Source organism: Macrobrachium nipponense, chromosome 6, assembly GCF_015104395.2.
Source record: "Macrobrachium nipponense isolate FS-2020 chromosome 6, ASM1510439v2, whole genome shotgun sequence".
In the NCBI taxonomy this organism is placed as follows: Eukaryota; Metazoa; Arthropoda; class Malacostraca; order Decapoda; family Palaemonidae; genus Macrobrachium; species Macrobrachium nipponense.
Genome location: NC_061108.1, coordinates 26725750 through 26744643, shown reverse-complemented (window position 1 = coordinate 26744643; position 18894 = coordinate 26725750). Strand labels below are relative to the sequence as shown.

Sequence of the window (18894 nt, the reverse complement as noted above, 5' to 3'; positions counted from 1 at the left end):
TGAGAAGGATATAGTATGTTCTTGCCACCTTGTCACTCACTCGATCACCCTCCCCCAACCCATCATGTTCGCGCTATAGGGGTGGCTTGGCTGAGTTGAGGGCTTGGCCCAGCAATGCTGAACCAAGTACTCGGTTTAGCTTGTGAGAACTGCTATATCCTTCTCAGGACATGCTTTGCCAAGGCAAAGGCGTTCTCCTAGACCCGTATTGTGTTCCTGGTCTTCCTCACCTGTTCCCTCAAACCTCCTGGTGAGGTGTGAGTCGACGAGATTCGTCAGACAGGAATCTAACCCTCAAGACCATTCTCCTGCTTTCCCTGGTATCGGCGAAGAGAGTAGGCAAACTTCATGGACTCTCCTTTGATGTTAAACACTCAAGGGGATGGGGATCGTTCACTCTATTTCGTCCCGGACTTGGCAGTGAAAACTCAAAACCCAGGGGTCCCTGATGCTAGGTTTAAGTCCTTTATGATCCCCTCCCTAGAGGACTTTGTAGGTAAATGATGCTGACGAGATGCTACTTTGTCCTGTTAGACTGCTGTGGCACTATCTGAAGAGGACTCGACACCTCTGGCCTGAGTGCTGATGACTGACTGTTAGTATGTACTGGTGTTCCAAGAGCATGATTTCTTTCAGCTTTGTGAGCTGATTAGAAGGGCGTACTCTGTTGCTGGAACAGATGACTCCAGTACTCCTCAGCTTAGGGCTCACAAAGTCAGGGGCATTGGTCCAACCCTCACATTTTGGAAGAATCTGTCAGTCTGTCAGGTTCTGAAGGGCGGCTGGTATCTGGTCAGACAGACCACCTTCACCTCCTACCTTCGGGACATTGCCCACAAGTCCTTGGACACTTTTTCCTTGGGACCTGTGGTGGCTGTTCAACAAGTTGTGTAACTTACCTGACTTAACAGGACAAGGTTTCATCTCGCCTTAGGTGTGCAGTTATTGATGTGAGAATGCATAATGGGTGACTGGCTCTCTTCTTCTCCATCCCTTTATTCTCTTCTTCCTTCGGGCAGGGAGGGGATTTGGTCGTTATACGCTGGAACTGGGCTCCGATGCAGGTAAGTGTTACAATAAGCACCCATTCTATTAATCTTGTAGATTATAGAAGTAACTGCCCCTTCCTCTTGCAAGGTGAGGAAGGGTGGGTCCCCTAGCAATAAACAAACCCAGTTGTATTTGCCTTACTGACAGAATCATTGCAGCTTATTTTTCCCTGTGAGGCTCTTTTATTCCCTCATTTGGAAAAAAGCCCAGAAGTTTGATGAATGATTACGCAGTTCCTATACTCTGATCAGTTCATCAGAGACATGAGTCCCTTCCTTACTCTTACAACCAGGAAGAGAATCAAGGTGTTTGAACTCCAGTCAGCTCTTGTGACTTATTTCAGATTCCTCCCTCCAATAATAAGTCTGCCTAATGTAAAGGACCAAGGGTTAGTATAATGTGTAGGAACAAATGACAATTTTTTAAAGTAAATTGTATTTTTCCTAAATATACAACCTGAGGTCCTTTACACATTAGGCCCACCTCATGCCACCCCTCATTCTGATTCCTGGGCCAAAAGCAAGTAGAGTGTGTATATTCAAGTGGGTGGGACTCCCACCACCTGAACGATAGTTAAACCACCCAACTACCTTGTTCAAAAGTCTAGCAGCTATTTTCCAGCCTTGCTGAAAGTGTTTCTTAATGTAAAGGACCAAGGGTTGTATGGTTAGGAAAATACAATTAACTTTTAAAAATTGTCATTTAATTCACTGTGAGAATTAAATCATTTAAAGTACCAAAATCAGTTTGAGTAGGGTAGATACTTTCATAATGAAATATGTATTTCCAGTACATACTTGGCATTAGGAACAGTTTCCACTCACAGCCATGGAAGACCAAGCACTTGATGTGGAGGAGGCTCGTTTGGATGATGACATTAGCTTCTTCACTGACATTGATGAGCTACAAGCTCATGGAATAAATGCAGCTGATATCAAGAAACTGAAATCAGCAGGAATCTGCACAGTGAGAGGTATTCAGATGACCACAAGAAAGAAAATGTGCACTATCAAAGGGCTTCAGAAGCAAAAAGTGGATAAGATTAAAGAGGTTGGTTTTGTCATTTTTATTCCTGTAATTTTGCTACTACAGTACATAATCTGTTCTGAGGAAGCTATAAACCTTACTATTTTATATAGAAGTACTGTACTATTCCTTAGCAAAAATCTTGTTATGGTTATTGAAGCTTGGTAACTGAGTACTAGTTGGGGATATACTGGAAGTACCACCTCCATGTTTTTGCTACCATTGGCAGAACATGTCATTGCTCTGCAGCTTTGCTTGACTCTGGTATGGATGTTTGCATTTTTCTTTGTGGTTTAGTATGTCTTTGTGAGTGTGGTGAATGAGAAAGCAGACTGTTTGAAGATTTGCTGGGAATGGGCTTATGTTATTCATATTATGGCCCCTCATGATGTTATCCTTAAAATTCGTGTACTCTTTTCAGGGGTTATAGTAATTGAATCAGTTAGTATTTACCTTGTAAGTAGTGCATAGGACTCACCATTTCAGTGGAAGAAATTCAACTCCAAGTGGAAGAGAGTCAAGAATTCTGTAATTGTTAGTGGAAGTTAGTATATCTCCATTCATCCCCCAGTGACTACCTGTACTGTGTTACTAGAGCAATTACCCCCTGTTGGGACCATTTCTTGTTAATGGTCTAGGAAGTATTTAGGGCAGTGGGATGCCTTCCTTTCACCCCTTGCGATGCTTCACTTGACTCCATGCCAAAGCTCCCTGCTGAGCCTCTCTCAGTGAAAAGAATGCTTTCCTGGAGCCACATTGCTTGACTGAAAAATATATTTTAATTATGCAGCTTCCCAGTAATTACATGATCAGCTATGTAATTACTAGGTAAATATAATTAAAACCTTGTTTATTATAAAACATCATTTTTTATTTATGTCTTACCGAACAATTATACAGCCGTAGGTTCCCTAAGAATGGCAGACATAGATTCAAAACTTCCACGGTGGTGCCACCATCGCTGATATAGGTGACGTCATCTCCCTCCACTCAAGGGAACTACTGGTACATCTGCCCAGGTAACATCAATTTGTTCTCTGCTGGCTTCTGGTGAAAATCGGTGGTCGGTGCAGACATTTTTCTTCATTTGTTTTGTGAAGTATATCTTACCAATATCGGTGAAGTATTCAACTTCGTGTTTGTCGGATTGAAGCTAGCCATAAACGCCTAAGGGGTATAATAAAAATCGTCTCCCGTATGCTTAGGGGGTCCTTGGAGGTGAGCCCCGAAGCGGAAAAAATATTTTTTTCAAAAAAATCACAGCGCGCTTTAGTTTTCAAGATTAAGAGTTCATTTTTGGCTCCTTTTTTTGTCATTGCCTGAAGTTTAGTATGCAACCATCAAAAATGAAAAAAAATATCATTATCATATATAAATAATGCGATATATGATAGCGCGAAAACAAAATTTCATATATAAATTGTGTTCAAATTGCGCTGTGAGCAAAACGGTTATAGCCAACGAGTTAATTTTGTTTTTGTTGTTATTGTACACTACATTGCAATCATTTTGGATATAACACATTGTAAAACGATCAAAGTAACACAGAAAATATTATCACAAAATGATGCATGAATTTGTAACGCGCGGATGTAAAAAAAATGTTTTTTTTTTTTTTAAATTTACCATAAATCTAAATATTTTTCTAGAAACTTCCAATTTGTTTCAAAATGAAGATAAATGATTGAATATTACTATACTGTAAGCGTTTTTTTAGCTTACAATTGCAGTTTTTGACCATTTCGGACGAGTTAAAGTTGACCAAACAAATGTCAAATTTTTTAAATATTTTTTTATATACATTGCAATCATTTTGGTATATAACACATTGTAAAACGATCAAAGTAACACAGAGAAAATATTATCACAAAATGATGCATGAATTTGTAACGCGCGAATGTAAAAAATGTTTTTTTTTTAAATTTACCATAAATCTAAACTATTTTTCTAGAAACTTCCAATTTGTTTCAAAATGAAGATAAATGATTTAATATTACTATACTGTAAGCGTTTTAGCTTACAATTGCAGTTTTCGACCATTTCGGACGAGTTAAAGTTGACCAAATGTCAAATTTTTTTTTTATGTTTTTATATACAAATATTTCAAAAATGAGAAAACTACAACCTTCAATTATTTTTTGTTGTATTCTACATGAAATTGCGTACATTTTCATATATAAAACTCTATGAAACGCCTAATATGAGACGGAGCAAATATTCCGAGAATGCGACGTACGCATTTGGAGATTTGCGGCGGAGAATCCGTGTGCGGAGGGAAGGAAAGTTTTTTTTTAAATTCACCATAAATCTAAATATTGTGCTAGAGACTTCAAATTTATTTCAAAATGAAGATAAAAAGACTGAATATTACTAGACTGTAAGAGTTTAGCTTACAATTGCGTTTTTCGACCATTTCGGTAGAGTCAAATTTGACCGAATGTGGTTTTTTTTCTATTTATCGTGATTTATATGCAAATATTTCGAAATGAGAAAAGCTACAACCTTCAATTATATTTAGTTGTATTCTACATGAATTTGCGCACATTTTCATATATAAAAACTTTATGTAACGGCTAATTTAAAATGGTGTAAACATTACGACAATCGCACGTATGATTTTTTCGGAAGAGTTACCGCGCGGACGTAAGAAAAATGTTTATGTTCCGATACGTAATACAAAACCATCGGTCCTTTAACAATAGAGGAAGTAGCTAGCGGCAGCTGGAACGGTCGTAAGCTTCGAACAAGGGGAGAACGGTAGTTAACTGCTTGTCCGATCGTCGCGCGCCGCGCGACTGGGAGGTAAACAAATCACTTTTGCTTTCGGCCGTGTGGAGATAGACGTGTTCGTCATCGCTCTGCCCGCTTTTGTCGTTTGCTTTGAGTATTCAGCCCTCTTTTCTGGTTTAGTTGAGTGTGGATGATTGTAAGTACTTGTACATTTCTTTATTCATTATTACTGCAATATGAGTGATCAAGAAATGGAGATTTCGCCGCGCCCCCCAGTCGCCCGTAGTGTGTCGCGGGCTGGAGGGGGCGTAGATGCGGCGGGTTTAGATCATTCGTGGACGTGGATCCACATGAGGTTTTGTACTCGTTGCCGGGGGCGAGAATGCTCCCGGAACAAGCCATGTATAACATGTATGAATTGGTCCGAGGCGCAGTGGGTTCTGTACGAGGGCAGGAAGAGACTTAGGCCTCCAAAGAAGTCATCGGAAAGCTCTCCAGTGACTCCTTTGGTAACTGACACTTCGTCTTCCTTCCTGCCTCCGGTCAGCCCCCACGTTTCGCGCCTTCCCCTGCGGGGGGGGTAGCGGAGTCCTTCTCCTCACTCGATCCGTCGAGTGTGGAGGAGGGCGCCCGCTACCCGGACGTCCGTTGTATTCGGGGTCTTCCGTCCGCTCTGGGTGGGGTTCTTCTCAGGAGGCGCGAGGGAACCCCTCTTACTAACCCGACTGTTGCTTCCGCAGATGTGCCACCAGCGAAGGACACCTTGACAGTGTGGGAGTCGCTGGGACTGCAGGGAGTGCCAAGTATTCAGGGGTTGATTCAGCGGTTGGCGGGGTCGGCAGTGGTCACTCATGGTGTGGTAACCACTACTACTACCACTATAACAACACCAGCATATGACATGCCGCCGCATCTTGTGTACACGCCGCATGTAATGACAGGTGACGCCTACGGCTGCGGTGCACAAACCATTACTGCCGTACCAAAGAGGACGGTGCCACCGCCACCTGGTTTCTTTGTGTTGCCGACCCCGGACTTCCGCTGCCCTAAGAGTACCCCCCTAGACCTGCCGCCAGTGCCGAGAATGACGGTAGCTGCGACAGGACGCCTGGCTCTCCTGTGGTTCCTGCCGTGCCTGCTGTACCTGTTGCTGTCCCTGCTGCTCCTTCCATTTCAGATGGTGTACCTGCTGTTCCTGCTGTTCCTGGACCTTCCTGGACCTGTTCCTGTCGCTCCTGCTGTTGGTGGTGCTGCTACAGTCTCAGGTTCTTCCGGACAGGTGCAGTCGGGCCCTGTTGCTTCGGCAACTGCCCCGGCTCCCTCCTGGATGGAAGACCTGACGTCTGTCCTGCGGAGCCTGGTGAAGAAGAAGAGGAAGAAGAGGAAGGTGTCGTCGTCGTCTTCGTCGTCTTCTTCGTCGTCTGCTGCCTCCTTCTTCCCCTTCGACTTCTAAGGCTAACCAGCGAAGAAGAAGAAGGCTGCCTCCTCCCCCCCTAAGAAGACTCCTTCGGGTATCTTCTAAGGGCCCGTCTCGCTCAGGCGATTCGGGGAGCTCTTCTGCTGGTCCTTCTGTTCCTTCGGGAACGGGGCCGTGTCTTCCTCTGCAAAGAAGAAGACGACGGGGACCAGAGGTGTACCAGCCTCGGCTGGTACGTCCTCACCTGGTGTTAGCGGTTCTGCCGCTAAATCAGGTTCCGTCTCGGCCGCTTCTCGTTCGCGAGAAGTACCGAGTGGACGCTCTTCCACGGGAGACCGTCCAGCCAAAGTTTTGACGCCCGAGCTCGCTCGCCGTCAAGAAGACTGGCGAGAGTCGTGCACACGACTCTCGCCAGGCCAGTGGACGCTCTCGCAGCGACCAACTGGCTGCTCGGGTTGACGTGACGGTCGCTGACCAGCCACGGGTTGAGGCGAGGAAGGGGTCCCCGCGGCCGTCGGTACCAGCCACGGCTGGTACCAGCGGCTCGACGCGCCGAGAGGACGCTGGCCTGTCTCGCCGCGACAGAGAGCCTAGCAGGTCACCTGACCGCCGCTCCCATAGGGACCGGGGCGGAGACGGTAACCAGCAACAGCTCGCCTGACGCTAGAGATCAGCGTCAACGTTCTCAGCCGAGCCACTCGCCCCAGGCGAGCGGCAAGGCTAGGCCTGCTGCTCGATCGCCACGCGGGTTGACGATCAGCAGCAGCCCTCCACGCACGCTGTCCTGCCAGCGAGCGAGGGGGGAGCGTCCAGGTCTGCCTCTCCCGTACCTTCAACCTCCTCGGGCTACACCGGGAGGAGCGAGGTACCGAGGAGTGATCGCGAGAGGTGCGCCGCTCGCGATCCCGCTATGACGCCGTATGGATCAGGCACGGTTCTAGGACCGACCAGAACATACGCGCAAGTAGTTGGAGGTGACCGTCAGGGGTCTGCCGCTGTTCCTCCTTCTGAAGGAGGAGTTTTGTTCCGATAACGTAGTACAAACCTGAGGTCCTTTAACAATAGGAAGTAGCTAGCGGCAGCTGGAACGGTCTAAGCTTCGAACAGGGGAGAACGGTAGTTTAACTGGGAGGTAAACAAATCACTTTTGCTTTCGGCCGTGGGTGTGAAGGACGTGTTCGTCATCGCTCTCTGCCCGCTTCATCGTCGTATGCTTTGTTTATATTGTGTTTTCTACTAATGGTTTGTTTGACTTGAAAAAATGAAACTGTAAGTACACTGTTTTCATTTTCATTACTTAATTATGAACCAACATGGAGCTATCGCCGTAGATGCGGCGATTTCCTCTCTTTTCATAAATTGAACCCTTGAATTATGTCTCGGTGCCGAGGGCGGGCGCGCTCGCGCCGAGTCATGTATTTTGGGCGAAAGTGTGTAATTTGAAAAATGTAAGTACTTTTTTTCATTATATTTTTTTTGCCCTGTGCGTTCGTTTTACCCGAGAGCGTGATTGCGCTCGGCAGGAGCCTTTTATTTTGTATGATAAAATGCAATGAAAGTGGATTCGCAATACAGTATTCTTTTCATTTTCATTATTTATTTGCATAAATTTAATTTGGATCAATTTTCGCTCTTACCCGGGAATTGATCCTTACGATTATTTTCTGTGAAAGTGAAATCGCAAGTGCAGTATTCTGTTTCATTTTCATATATATTTTATGATAGCATCATATTATTTGATCAAGTTTCCGTTCTTACGCGGGAATTGATCTTTTTCCCTTTTAAGTTCTATGAAGTGAATCGCAAGGGCAGTATTCTGTTTCATTTTCATATTACTTTTCACTGCTGTGCGGGGGTAGGGGAAGCGAAGGTCTGCCAGGAAGTCGTCGGAAAGCTCTCCCGCAGGCTCCCCCACCTGGTAGAAAAAAAAAACCGATTCTTCGTCTTCCTTCCTGCCCCCCGCTCAGCTTCTTCGTTGTATTTTGTATTTGGGGTCTTCCTTGCGTTCGGGGTGGGGCATGTCTTCCCCCCATGCGTGAGGGAACCCCTCTTACTAATCTATCTATGCTACCGCAGGTGCTACATCCGTGGAGACGACCTTGGACAGGTATGGACCACCGCGGCAGCAGGGCGTGCCTAGCATCCACGGGCTGCTGCAGCGTCTAGCGAGGTCTGGGCGGTCTCCACTACTACCACGGCCGCTTATGCTGCTCCCCCCCTCCTGGTTTACACTCCCCATGCTGTGTCGGTGACGCCGTCTGCCGCTACTAGGTCCGCAGCCGTACCGAGGGGGTTTTGCTGCCGCCACCTGTTTTCTTCGTGTTGCCTGCCCCAGACTTCCGCTGTTCCAGCAGCTCGCCCCTGGACCAGCCGCCAGTACCCAGGTTCCGCTGGCTGCCGATGATTCTACGAGGCGATCGCTGGCCCTGCCGTACCTGCCGCTGATGTGATTCCCGCTGTTGGCTTGGCTGTCCCTTCTGGGGTCTACCGCTGCCGCTGTTCCTGCCGCCCCTGAGCTGGTGCTGTTCCTGTCGCTCCTGGTTCCTGAGCCTGTCCATGCTGGTCCTGCCCACGGTGTGTCTTCCCCAGTCCCAGGTCCTTCCGGACAGGTGCAGTCGGGCCGTGTTGCTTCGGCAATAGCCCCGGCTCCGGCCTGGATGGAGGACCTGACGACTGTCCTGCGTGAGCTGACGAGGAAGAGGAAGAAGAGGAAGCTGTCATCTTCGTCTTCATCGTCTGCTGCTGCCTCTTCCCCTTCGACTTCTAAGGCCCATAAGCCGAAGAAGAAGAAGGCTGCTTCCCCCCTAAGAAGTCTCCTTCGGGAACTTCTAAGGGCCCGTCCCACCCCGGTGGGACGGGGGGTCCTTCTGCTGGTCCTCCTGCTCCATCGGGAGCGGGCCCCCCCGTCTCCCCTTCCGTAAGGAAGAGGTAGACGGGGACCAGAGGAGTATCGGTTAGCTCTGGTACTTCCTCGCCTGGTGCTAGCGGCGATTGCCGCTACGTCCAGGTTCCGGCTCGGTCTCTCGTTCGCGAGAGATCCCGAGTGTACGTTCTCCCTCGGGAGACCGTGCAGCCAAGTTTCGGCGCCAGAGTTCGCTCGGCGCCAAGACGCGGCACGGAGCAGAAGGCTGGTGAGAGCCGCTCAGGTGACTTTCGCCAGGCCAGCGGCCGCTCTTGCAGCGACCAGCTGGTAACCCGGGTTTTTCCCCCTAAGAAGACTCCTTCGGGACCTTCTAAGGGCCCGTCTCGCTCCGGCGATTCGGGGAGCTCTTCTGCTGGTCCTCCTGCTCCCTCGGGAACAGGGCCCGTCTCTTCTTCTACCAAGGAGAAGAAGACGGGGTGGACCAGAGGAGTACGTCCAGCTTTCGGCCTGGCTACTTCCTCGCCTGGAGTTCTAGCGGTTTCTGCCGCTAAACCAGGATCCGCCTCGCTTGTCGTTAGCGAGAAGTACCGAGTGGACGGTCTCCCACGGGAGACCGTCCAGCCAAAGTCTTGACACCCGAGCTCGCTCGCCGTCAAGACCGAAGCGCGGAGCAGAAGACTGGCGAGAGTCGTGCAGACGACTCTCGCCAGGCCAGTGGACGCTCTCGCAGCGACCAGCTGGCTGCTCAGGTTGACGTGACGGTCGCTGACCAGCCACGGGTTGAGGCGAGGAAGGGGTCCCCGCGGCCGTCGGTACCAGCCACGGCTGTACCAGCGGCTCGACGCGCCAAGAGGACGCTCGCCGGTCTCACCGCGACAGCGAGCCTAGCAGGTAACCTGACGCCGCTCCCATCGGGACCGGGCGGAGACGGTAACCAGCAACAGCTCGCCTGACGCTAGAGATCAGCGTCGACGTTCTCAGCTTAGCCTCTCGCCCCAGGCGAGCGGCAAGGCTAGGCCTGCTGTTCGATCGCCACCGCGGGTTGACGATCAGCAGCAGCCCTCCAAGCACGCTGGTCCTGCCAGTGAGCTAGGGGGAGCGTCAGGCCTGCCTCTCCTGTACCTTCAACCTCCTCGGGCTACACCGGGAGGAGCGAGGTACCTATGAGTGATCGCGAGAGGTGCGCCGCTCGCGATCCCGCTATGACGCCGTATGGACCAGGCACGGTTCTAGGACCGACCAGGACATACGCGCAAGTAGCTGGAGGCGACCGTCAGGGGTCTGCCGCTGTTCCTCCTTCTGAAGGAGGAGTATCTCGGGATCTGTTCTTGCTGGAGGGACTGGACGGTCCTACTCCGCAACGACGCGGTTACTCCCGAGATACAGAGGAATTTGCAGAAGTCATTAAGCTGATTCATCAGCATAATGACCTTGCGGAAGGATTGCCGCTCCCACCAGCAGAGCCTACGTCTCCTGCTCGAGTCGTTTTGGGGCCCGAGAGGGAACCCAAACCGATGGTGGGTCTGCTGCGAGCGGAGCTTGCCGATTCTGTCTCGAACCAGAGTCTCTCGTCTCCGGACAAGAAGGCTCTCTCAGTTCTGGCGGTCGATCAAGCTACTTCCACCTCCTCTACTGCGACAGCGGCGTTTCTACGTGTCTTCGGACAACCGTATTTAAATACTCCTTCGGTCCTCCTGAGAGGTTTCGACCTCGACGAGGACTGGAATGAGTCGGAGGACGGTATCGGCTCTCTCCTGTCAGGTGTCGATCAGCCCCACCCAGACGACGTTCACAGTGGCGGCAGACCCTTACCTACAGTGAGAGTTCGTAACCCTCCGCGGGAAAACGTTTTCTCCTGACGATACGTTTTCCCAGACTCTGAGAGGCCGGCGATGGCTGCTCCTACTCTTCTCCAACTGCTAGTTCCACTGGGAAGGCGAGCGAGTATCCAATTCCTCCCCATTCCTCTCTCCTTACGGCTACGAGGGAAAGGGGAGGGATCCTACAGAGATTTCTCTGTAGGATCCCACGTTGGGGACTGCGCTACCGGGGGGACCTTCGGGTCCTACCTGACGTAAGCCCCGGTCGTTGAGGAGGGATCCTGCCCCATTCTCGATTTCTACGGGAATCGAGAGGACCACCAGCCGATATCGTTTGACGAATTCGGTGGGGGTTTCGCAGACTGCTTAGAATTCTACGGAATTTCTAGCGCATTCAGAGTGTTCGAGTTTTTTACGATCTCCAAACACTTAGGCGAGACCACGGTCCAAAGTGAGCGAGACGAGAATCCCCGATATGTTACACGATAATCGGGAACCTCGCCTATGCTCGAATTCCTGGAATTTCTAGCATTGGGAAGAAGACTGCTGCTGAAAGAAACTATCTCACAGTAGGCGACCAACCTGGAATAGAGAAGATCGGACGGGAATATCCAGTTTGGCTTGAACTATCGTCTTAGTATTCTGTTCACCATTGAAGCTTTCCTTCGAGGAAGACTTCTCCTTCACTCTCTCTCTTTTGATAGAGATCGAAGGTGGTCGATCTCCAATCCTTATTTTGTTTTCTTGAAGGAAAGAATTTAGGATTGGAGATCGTTGTTCAGAATCCTACAAATATACTACGTATATTAACCTCGCTACATGATTCTACAAAGCAGTTGAATTGTCCGAGGGTTAGGCGCATATCCTAGTTTATCTACGGATTGCGACTTAGAAGAGTATTCTAATTGAACTGCAACTCGGGGTTGCCTGCAACCTCCCAGGAGTTTTCAGTTTCAATTTATATACTTATGGTTTTGTCACGACAACACCATTTCAACTTTTATATTTACCGAAATTCGTTTCGCCTAAATATAATTGCTCGAGCATATCTTTTATGCTCGGTAGTTCTAGCCGAACGCATTCCTTCGTGGAATAATGGATTACTGGCAACTCAGGATGACGAGTCAGCGAGAGCTCAGGCTCAACTACTGCGTATTGAAACTGCCTGATAGCAGCTCAGTATCAGCTGGGCCTCCGAGATGCACGGTCAGTTATGTCTCTCTCTGCCCTGCTTTGATTGTCTACCGAACCGTATCTCTGCCCAACAATCATGGACTTAGGTCTCTGATTAACGGGGATTCTCGCAATAATGAAGGACCATCTACTGCTGTGACGCTAGATTCAATCGCCTTCGACATTGCGAGAATTTTCAACAGAGATATCTCTTGGACTCTTTCACCTTTCTGTTTACCGCACGGTATAGAAGTCTGTACAAGTCTCCCGCTGCATCGCACTGCGATAATGCGAATGATTTTTGCAGACATCTGAGTTTGTCTTCAAAATATCTCGTATTCGTAGGTGTACAATTGTTCATTGTTCAACCCGCGAATTACAAGATGTGTCAGAAGACATCGCCTACTCTTCGACCTGACAGCTCTACTTCCAAATGTTCAGCCCATGAGAAGCAGTTCTTCAGGCGGCTTTCCCCTGTGTTTTCATTACTGAAGAACGCCCCGCTTTCATTGCAACTACGACTTCTCACCGGACAGCAATGAAATAGCGGTTAGCGTTTTCAGTCATTTGTAAGCACAGGTTATGAATCTTGAGAATCCTTCTCTCGATTCGTTTGTGAAGACGTAGGTTGCATTCAATACCTACCTTCGTCTTCAACGGTACATAGTGTTGTTTCTCCTTAGCTGAGATTCAACAACCATGAGATGTTTTGCCTTCAGGGACCTCGGTCTCTAGAAGGCAATTGACTTTCGCCTGTTGGGCACATGCCTTAAGAGAATCATCACCTCGCTGTCCGGCATTGGTGACAAACAAATACATTATTTGTTTGGTCTCTCGGCATAACCCTTTAAAGGCGAAGGTCAGTGACTTACTCGGATGCTTGGACAACTTGCCTTCTACCGAACGCAGTCAGTCGGCAGCTGTCAGAGCGCCCGAGTCAGTACGAACTACGCTGTTGACTTAGTTCGGTTGTTACAGAGCAATCATTACTTCGTTTTAATAGCTTGTCACAGTACCCATACCATCGACACCCACCATGGAGTGTCGGTGTCCTATCCACTACCGAGAACTTCGCTGCATGGGGATAGGAGGATGCGAGAGACTTCGTGGCAAACGGACAGACCAGTATGGGTACTGGACATCACCGAAGTAGAGAAGAGGGATAGGTCATGCGACTATTTCCTTCTTTTCCTCTGAGGAACTGCATGACTTCTCCTGCGAAGTCAAGCATCCAGGGGATGGGGATCCGTGACGCTCGATTTCGTACCGAACTTCGTAGCGAAGACTCAGAACCCTTCGGTCCCTGACGATTGGTTCGAGTCGTTCACAATCCCCTCCCTAATGGACTTCGCCTTCGATGCGAAGGAGATGCTGCCTTGTCCGCAAGAACTTCTCCGTGGCGCAGGTACTGAAGGCAGGGGTCTGGTCCAACCAGACCACATGCCCTTCCTTCTACCTTCGGGATATTGCCCACAGGTCCTTGGATCTTTTTCCTTGGGACCCGTGGTGGCTGCTCAACACATTGTGTAGCGAACCCAGACCCTCGCAGGCTGAACAGCATCGAGTCCTGGTGTGACCGTAAGAATGGATGAGTGAATGAGAGTGTGACTGGCTCCTCTTCCCATCTTTTTCTTCCCCTCTACCTGTGGTTAGAGGGACATGTCGTCACCCTGCTGGATAAGGACAAGATGCAGGTGAGCTACTCAACAGAGCCCCATCCTATCCTTTCACTAGGGATAGGAGCGTATAAATCCACCACTTCCTCCAACAAGGGGGATGAAGTGGATGCCAGCTTGAGACAACCCATACTTTATGTTGCCTCTTGCAAACAGGAACAAGTTCTTGCTTGTGCTGGTACGAAGAGATACGCTTGCCTCTCTCTTAGTACTCGGCCCAGAGGTCTGACCATTGATCCTGCGGTGCACACCCCGATCAATCGGACAGAGGCTTGGATCCCTCCCTCTCTTTACGACCAGGGAGACATTCCAGGGATGGACGAACACCAGTCTGTTCATCAAAAGACTCAGATTCCTCCCACCAAGAAGTGAGTCTTCCTATTGTTAAAGGACCGATGGTTTGTATTACGTATCGGAACAAATGACAATTTGTCGAAAATTTCATTTTTCCTAAACTATACAAACCTGAGGTCCTTTACATATAGTCCTTCCTCATGCCACCCTCACTCTGCGTATTTTGCATGGGCCAAAAGCAAAAGTGATTTGTTTACCTCCCAGTCGCGCGGCGCGCGACTGTCGGACAAGCAGTTAACTACCGTTCTCCCCTTGTTCGAAGCTTACGACCGTTCCAGCTGCCGCTAGCTACTTCCTATTGTTAAAGGACCTCAGGTTTGTATAGTTAGGAAAAATGCAATTTTCGACAAATTGTCATATCGCGGGATCTGTTCTTGCTGGAGGGACTGGACGGTCCTACTCCGCAAGACGCAGTTACTCCCGAGATACAGAGGAACTTTGCAGAGGTCATTAAGCTGATTCGTCAGCATAATGACCTTGCGGAAGGATCGCCGCTACCACCGGCAGAGCCCACGTCCCGGCTCGAGTCATTTTGGGGTCCTAAGAAGGAACCCAAAATGATGGTGGGGTTTACCGCGATCGGAGCTTGCAGACTCAGTCCTGGATCAAGTTGAGAATCTCGTCTCAGGACGGGAGGATTCGCTGAAATCCGGACGGTCTTCTAAGCTGCTTCCTCCTCCTCTACAGCGTCAGAGGCGATTTTACGTGCCTTCGGAAGACCCGATACTGCCGAAACAGGTTAACCCGGAGTTAGCGAGGCTGACTCCAGGTGTGTCCCTGCAGCAGCTCCTGTCGGAGAACCTCTGGTTCTCGCAGCAGGAGGCACTTGCCCTGGAATCTACCGCTATGGCAGCATTCCAGGCAGTCTCTTGGTTGGATTTGTGGTCCCTCACAATATCCAAAGTAGCGGCCGGCTCTGGGAGTTCTGCTCTCGAAGACGACGCTTCTTTCAGGAGACTGTGCCAGTCTGGAGGAAGAGCGATCTCTTACCTCGCCCATCAGACTGCTAACCTGTGGGCCAACTTGGTTCTTCGACGTAGGGACGCAGTCCTTACCCGAGTGACCAAGGGGGCCGGGCGTGAGGCGGCACTCGGGCTTCGCAATGGACCAATTAGGAGTTCCCCAGCCTTCTCTTTCCTGGAGAGATGGTGGACGCTGCGGTGGAAAGGCGGGCGCACTGATGACAGTGACCGCTTAGTTCACCAGGCAGTCTCGAAGGTTACTGGGCAATCTCGAGCGACTGCGGCTAAGCCAAAGAGCTTAGCTAGCGCTTCCACGGCGGCGAAGACGGTTGCACCGTCCAAACCCCGTGCGAAGCCACATCCTGCTGTTTCGACGTCTGCTAAAGGAGGCCGTAACCAGCCCTCCTCCCAGCCCTCCTTTCCCCGAGGAGGTGGTGGGAAGAAGTCGAAACGAGGAGGGAAACGCTAGAGACGGCGTCCCCCTCACCTGCTGCCGGAAGTGGGGGGGTGCCTAACGAGCCATTGGGCAACTTGGCAGCGCTACGGCGCCGATAAACTGGATAGTAGACGTCCTTCGGAGGGATATCTACTACCCTTCGAGTCTCGGCCCCCCCTCATCTCCAAACCAGTCCACCTACAAACCTATGTCCGGGGATCATCAAAGGACAACGCTCTTCGACAGGAGATCAAGACCATGCTGGCGAAACGAGCTGTAGAAATCGTGGAGGACCAATCACCGGGCTTTTACAGCCGCCTCTTCCTAGTTGGAGAAGGCATCGGGGCTGGCGTCCGGTGATAGACCTCTCTCCCCTGAACCGCTTCGTTCGCACAACGCGGTTCACGATGGAGTCGGCACGCTAGGTGCTCGATCCGATCAGGGGGAACGATTTCATGCTTTCAGTGGACTTGAAGGACGTATTTTCAAATACCCATCCATCAGTCCTCCAGAAAGTACCTCCGCTTCATCTTCGACGGGACGGTGTACCAATTCAGGGCACTTTGTTTCGGTCTGTCAACCGCCCCACAGGTGTTCACGCGAGTGTTCACTCTGGTGTCAGCTTGGGCCCATTCGCACGGGATACGTCTTCTGAGGTATCTCGACGATTGGCTGGTCCTGGCGAGCTCCCGCTCGCAGTTGCTGCAGGACAGAGATCGACTCCTCAAAGTTTTGTCGCGATCTTGGGATCGTGATAAACTACGAGAAGTCCGATCTCGAACCCAAGCAGAAGATGAAGTACCTGGGTATTGCTGATAGACACGGTAGCAGGGCAGGTCTTTCCCGCAGACTTGCGTATCAGCAAATTCAGGGAGGCAGCCGGCTGGTTTCCTGGTCTTGGCAGGAACAGGCCAGCACAGCAATGGCAAGTCGTGATCGGCCATCTGTCGTCACTCGAGAAGTTAGTCCCACTCACGGGCGTCTTCACCTGCGGTCTCTCCAGTGGAGGCTAAGGGAGAGTTGGTCTCAGGCCAAGGATCCTCCTTACTTTACCCGTGGCTCTCACGGACAAGTTGAGGCAGGACCTAGCCTGGTGGCTCGACGACAAGAACCTCTTAAGAGGAGTGCCCATACGCACTCCCCCCCCGGAGATGCTTCTGTTCTCAGACGCATCGACCGAGGATGGGCCGCACACCTGGAGGAGTTGCTGACTGCAGGTGTGTGGGACCATCACGAAAAGCACCTTCACATCAATGTCCTGGAACTCAAGGCGGCGTTCAACGCTCTCCGAGAATTTCAGGACCGCTTGGTGGGACACTCAGTGGTGTTGATGTGCGACAACACCACAGTAGTGGCATATGTCAACAAGCAGGGGGGGCTAGTGTCAGTCTCTTCCGCTCCATCAGTTGACGGTAGCAGGTGCACGAGTGGGCCACGGCTCACTCGATAGAGCTGTCAGCACGCTACATTCCAGGCAAGAGGAATGTAGTAGCGGACAAGCTCAGCCGTCGGGATCAGGTGATAGGGAACCGAATGGTCTCTACACCAAGACGTGGCGGAAAGGCTCTTCAACCTGTGGGGGCGACCGGTCGTAGACCTGTTCGCCACCCGGCACAACAGAAAACTTCAGGTTTTCTTTTCAGCCGTGCCGGACCCATGGGCAGCTGCAGAGGACGCTCTCCAACACCCCTGGGACAACCTCTTCGCCTACGCCTTTCCTCCCTTCTGTCTGATTCGGAAAGTGATCAGTCGAGGCGCTGGTCATCCCCAATCTCAGAATGATCCTGGTGGCTCCCAAACGGCCTCAAGCCGTTTGGTATCCGGACCTGCTGGCTCTTCTTGCGGACGCACCGAGAGAGCTACCCAATTGGCACAACCTTCTAGCCCAGCCACACGTAGAACGGTACCACCAAGCAGTCCAGTCCCTTCAACTTTCACGCTGGCTGTTATCCACCATATCTTGCGAACGAGAGGCTTTTTCTCGTAGCGCAGCAACAGAGATGGCTGGACACGTCCGACAGTCCTCTGCAGCTGTGTACCAGGGAAGTGGGCCGTCTTCTGTGGTTGGTGTCGTAGACAGGGTCTGTCTCCTCTCAGAGCCACTCTTCAGCAGGTAGCGGATTTCCTCGTGTTTCTTCGCCGAGAGAAGCTCCTCTCAGTACCCACAGTTAAAGGATATAGAGCAGCACTGGCGCTCGTCCTAAAACTGAGGGGACTGGACATCTCGAACTCGTTCGAGATCTCCTTGCTAATGAGGAGCTTCGAAAGGTCTTGCCCACCCAGGGAACTCAGGCCCCCTGCGTGGGATGTGACTCTCGTCCTTAGGAGTTTGACTCGAAGACCCTTCGAGCCACTCCGAGAGTCGTCAGACAGGGATCTGACCCTCAAGACCCTCTTCTTGTGGCCCTGGCATCGGCGAAGAGAGTAGGGGAACTACATGGTCTTTCTTATGATGTTAAACACACCAGAGGCTGGGGATCTGTGACGCTGGATTTCGTCCCGAACTTCGTAGCCAAGACTCAGAATCCGTCGATCCCTGACGACAGGTTCGAGTCTTTCACGATCCCCTCCCTTCTGGACTTCACCGATAACGATGCGGATGAGATGCTGCTTTGTCCTGTGAGGGCGCTACGGCGCTATCTGAAGAGAACTCGACCACCTCATGGCCTAGGAAAGAATGTCGACGCCATCTTCGTTAGCACTGGGGTTACCAAGAAAGAAGTTTCCAAGAACGCGCTTTCTTTCTGGCTACGTGAGGTGATCAGGAGAGCGTACGAGGCTGATGGTAGCGACGACATCCGTACGCTCCGACCGAGAGCCCACGAAGTCAGCGGTTATCGGACCCTCCTTAGCGTTCCGTAAGAACTTCTCCGTGGCGCAGGTCCTGAAGGCAGGTGTCTGGGCCAACCAGACCACCTTCACGTCCTTCTACCTTCGGGATATTGCCCACAAGTCCTTGGATACTTTTTCCTTGGGACCTGTGGTGGCTGCTCAACACGTTGTGTAAGCTTACCCAGCACCCGAGCAGGCAGAACAGCATCGATTCCTGGTATGACTGGGAGAATGAATGTGCGAATGAGAGTGTGACTGGCTTCTCTTCACCATCTTTCTCTACCTCTACCTGTGGGCAGAGGGATACGGTCGTCACCACGCTGGAAGGGAGTCAGATGCAGGTAAGCTAACCCTCGACCGAGCTCCATCCTATCCCTTTAACTAGGGATAGGAGTGTATATCCACCACTTTCTCCTACAAGGGGGAGGAAGTGGATGCCTACATGAGACAAACCCATGACTTTATATTTGCTCATGTACAGGAACAAGTTCTTACAATGCTGGTACGAAGAGATACGCTTGCCTCTCTCTTAGTACTCGCCCAGAGGTCTGACCA

The 18894-nt window shown here is 50.6% G+C and overlaps 1 protein-coding gene and 1 pseudogene across 1 annotated transcript in view; one reads left to right on the top strand and one right to left on the bottom strand.

Annotated features, from left to right (window-relative positions):
• LOC135216812 (meiotic recombination protein DMC1/LIM15 homolog) overlaps positions 1-18894 on the bottom strand; it is a 284123-nt gene that overhangs the window by 98573 nt on the left and 166656 nt on the right. The window lies entirely within an intron of this gene.
• The window catches only part of LOC135216823 (meiotic recombination protein DMC1/LIM15 homolog), a 97898-nt pseudogene continuing 80843 nt past the window's right edge, over positions 1840-18894 (top strand).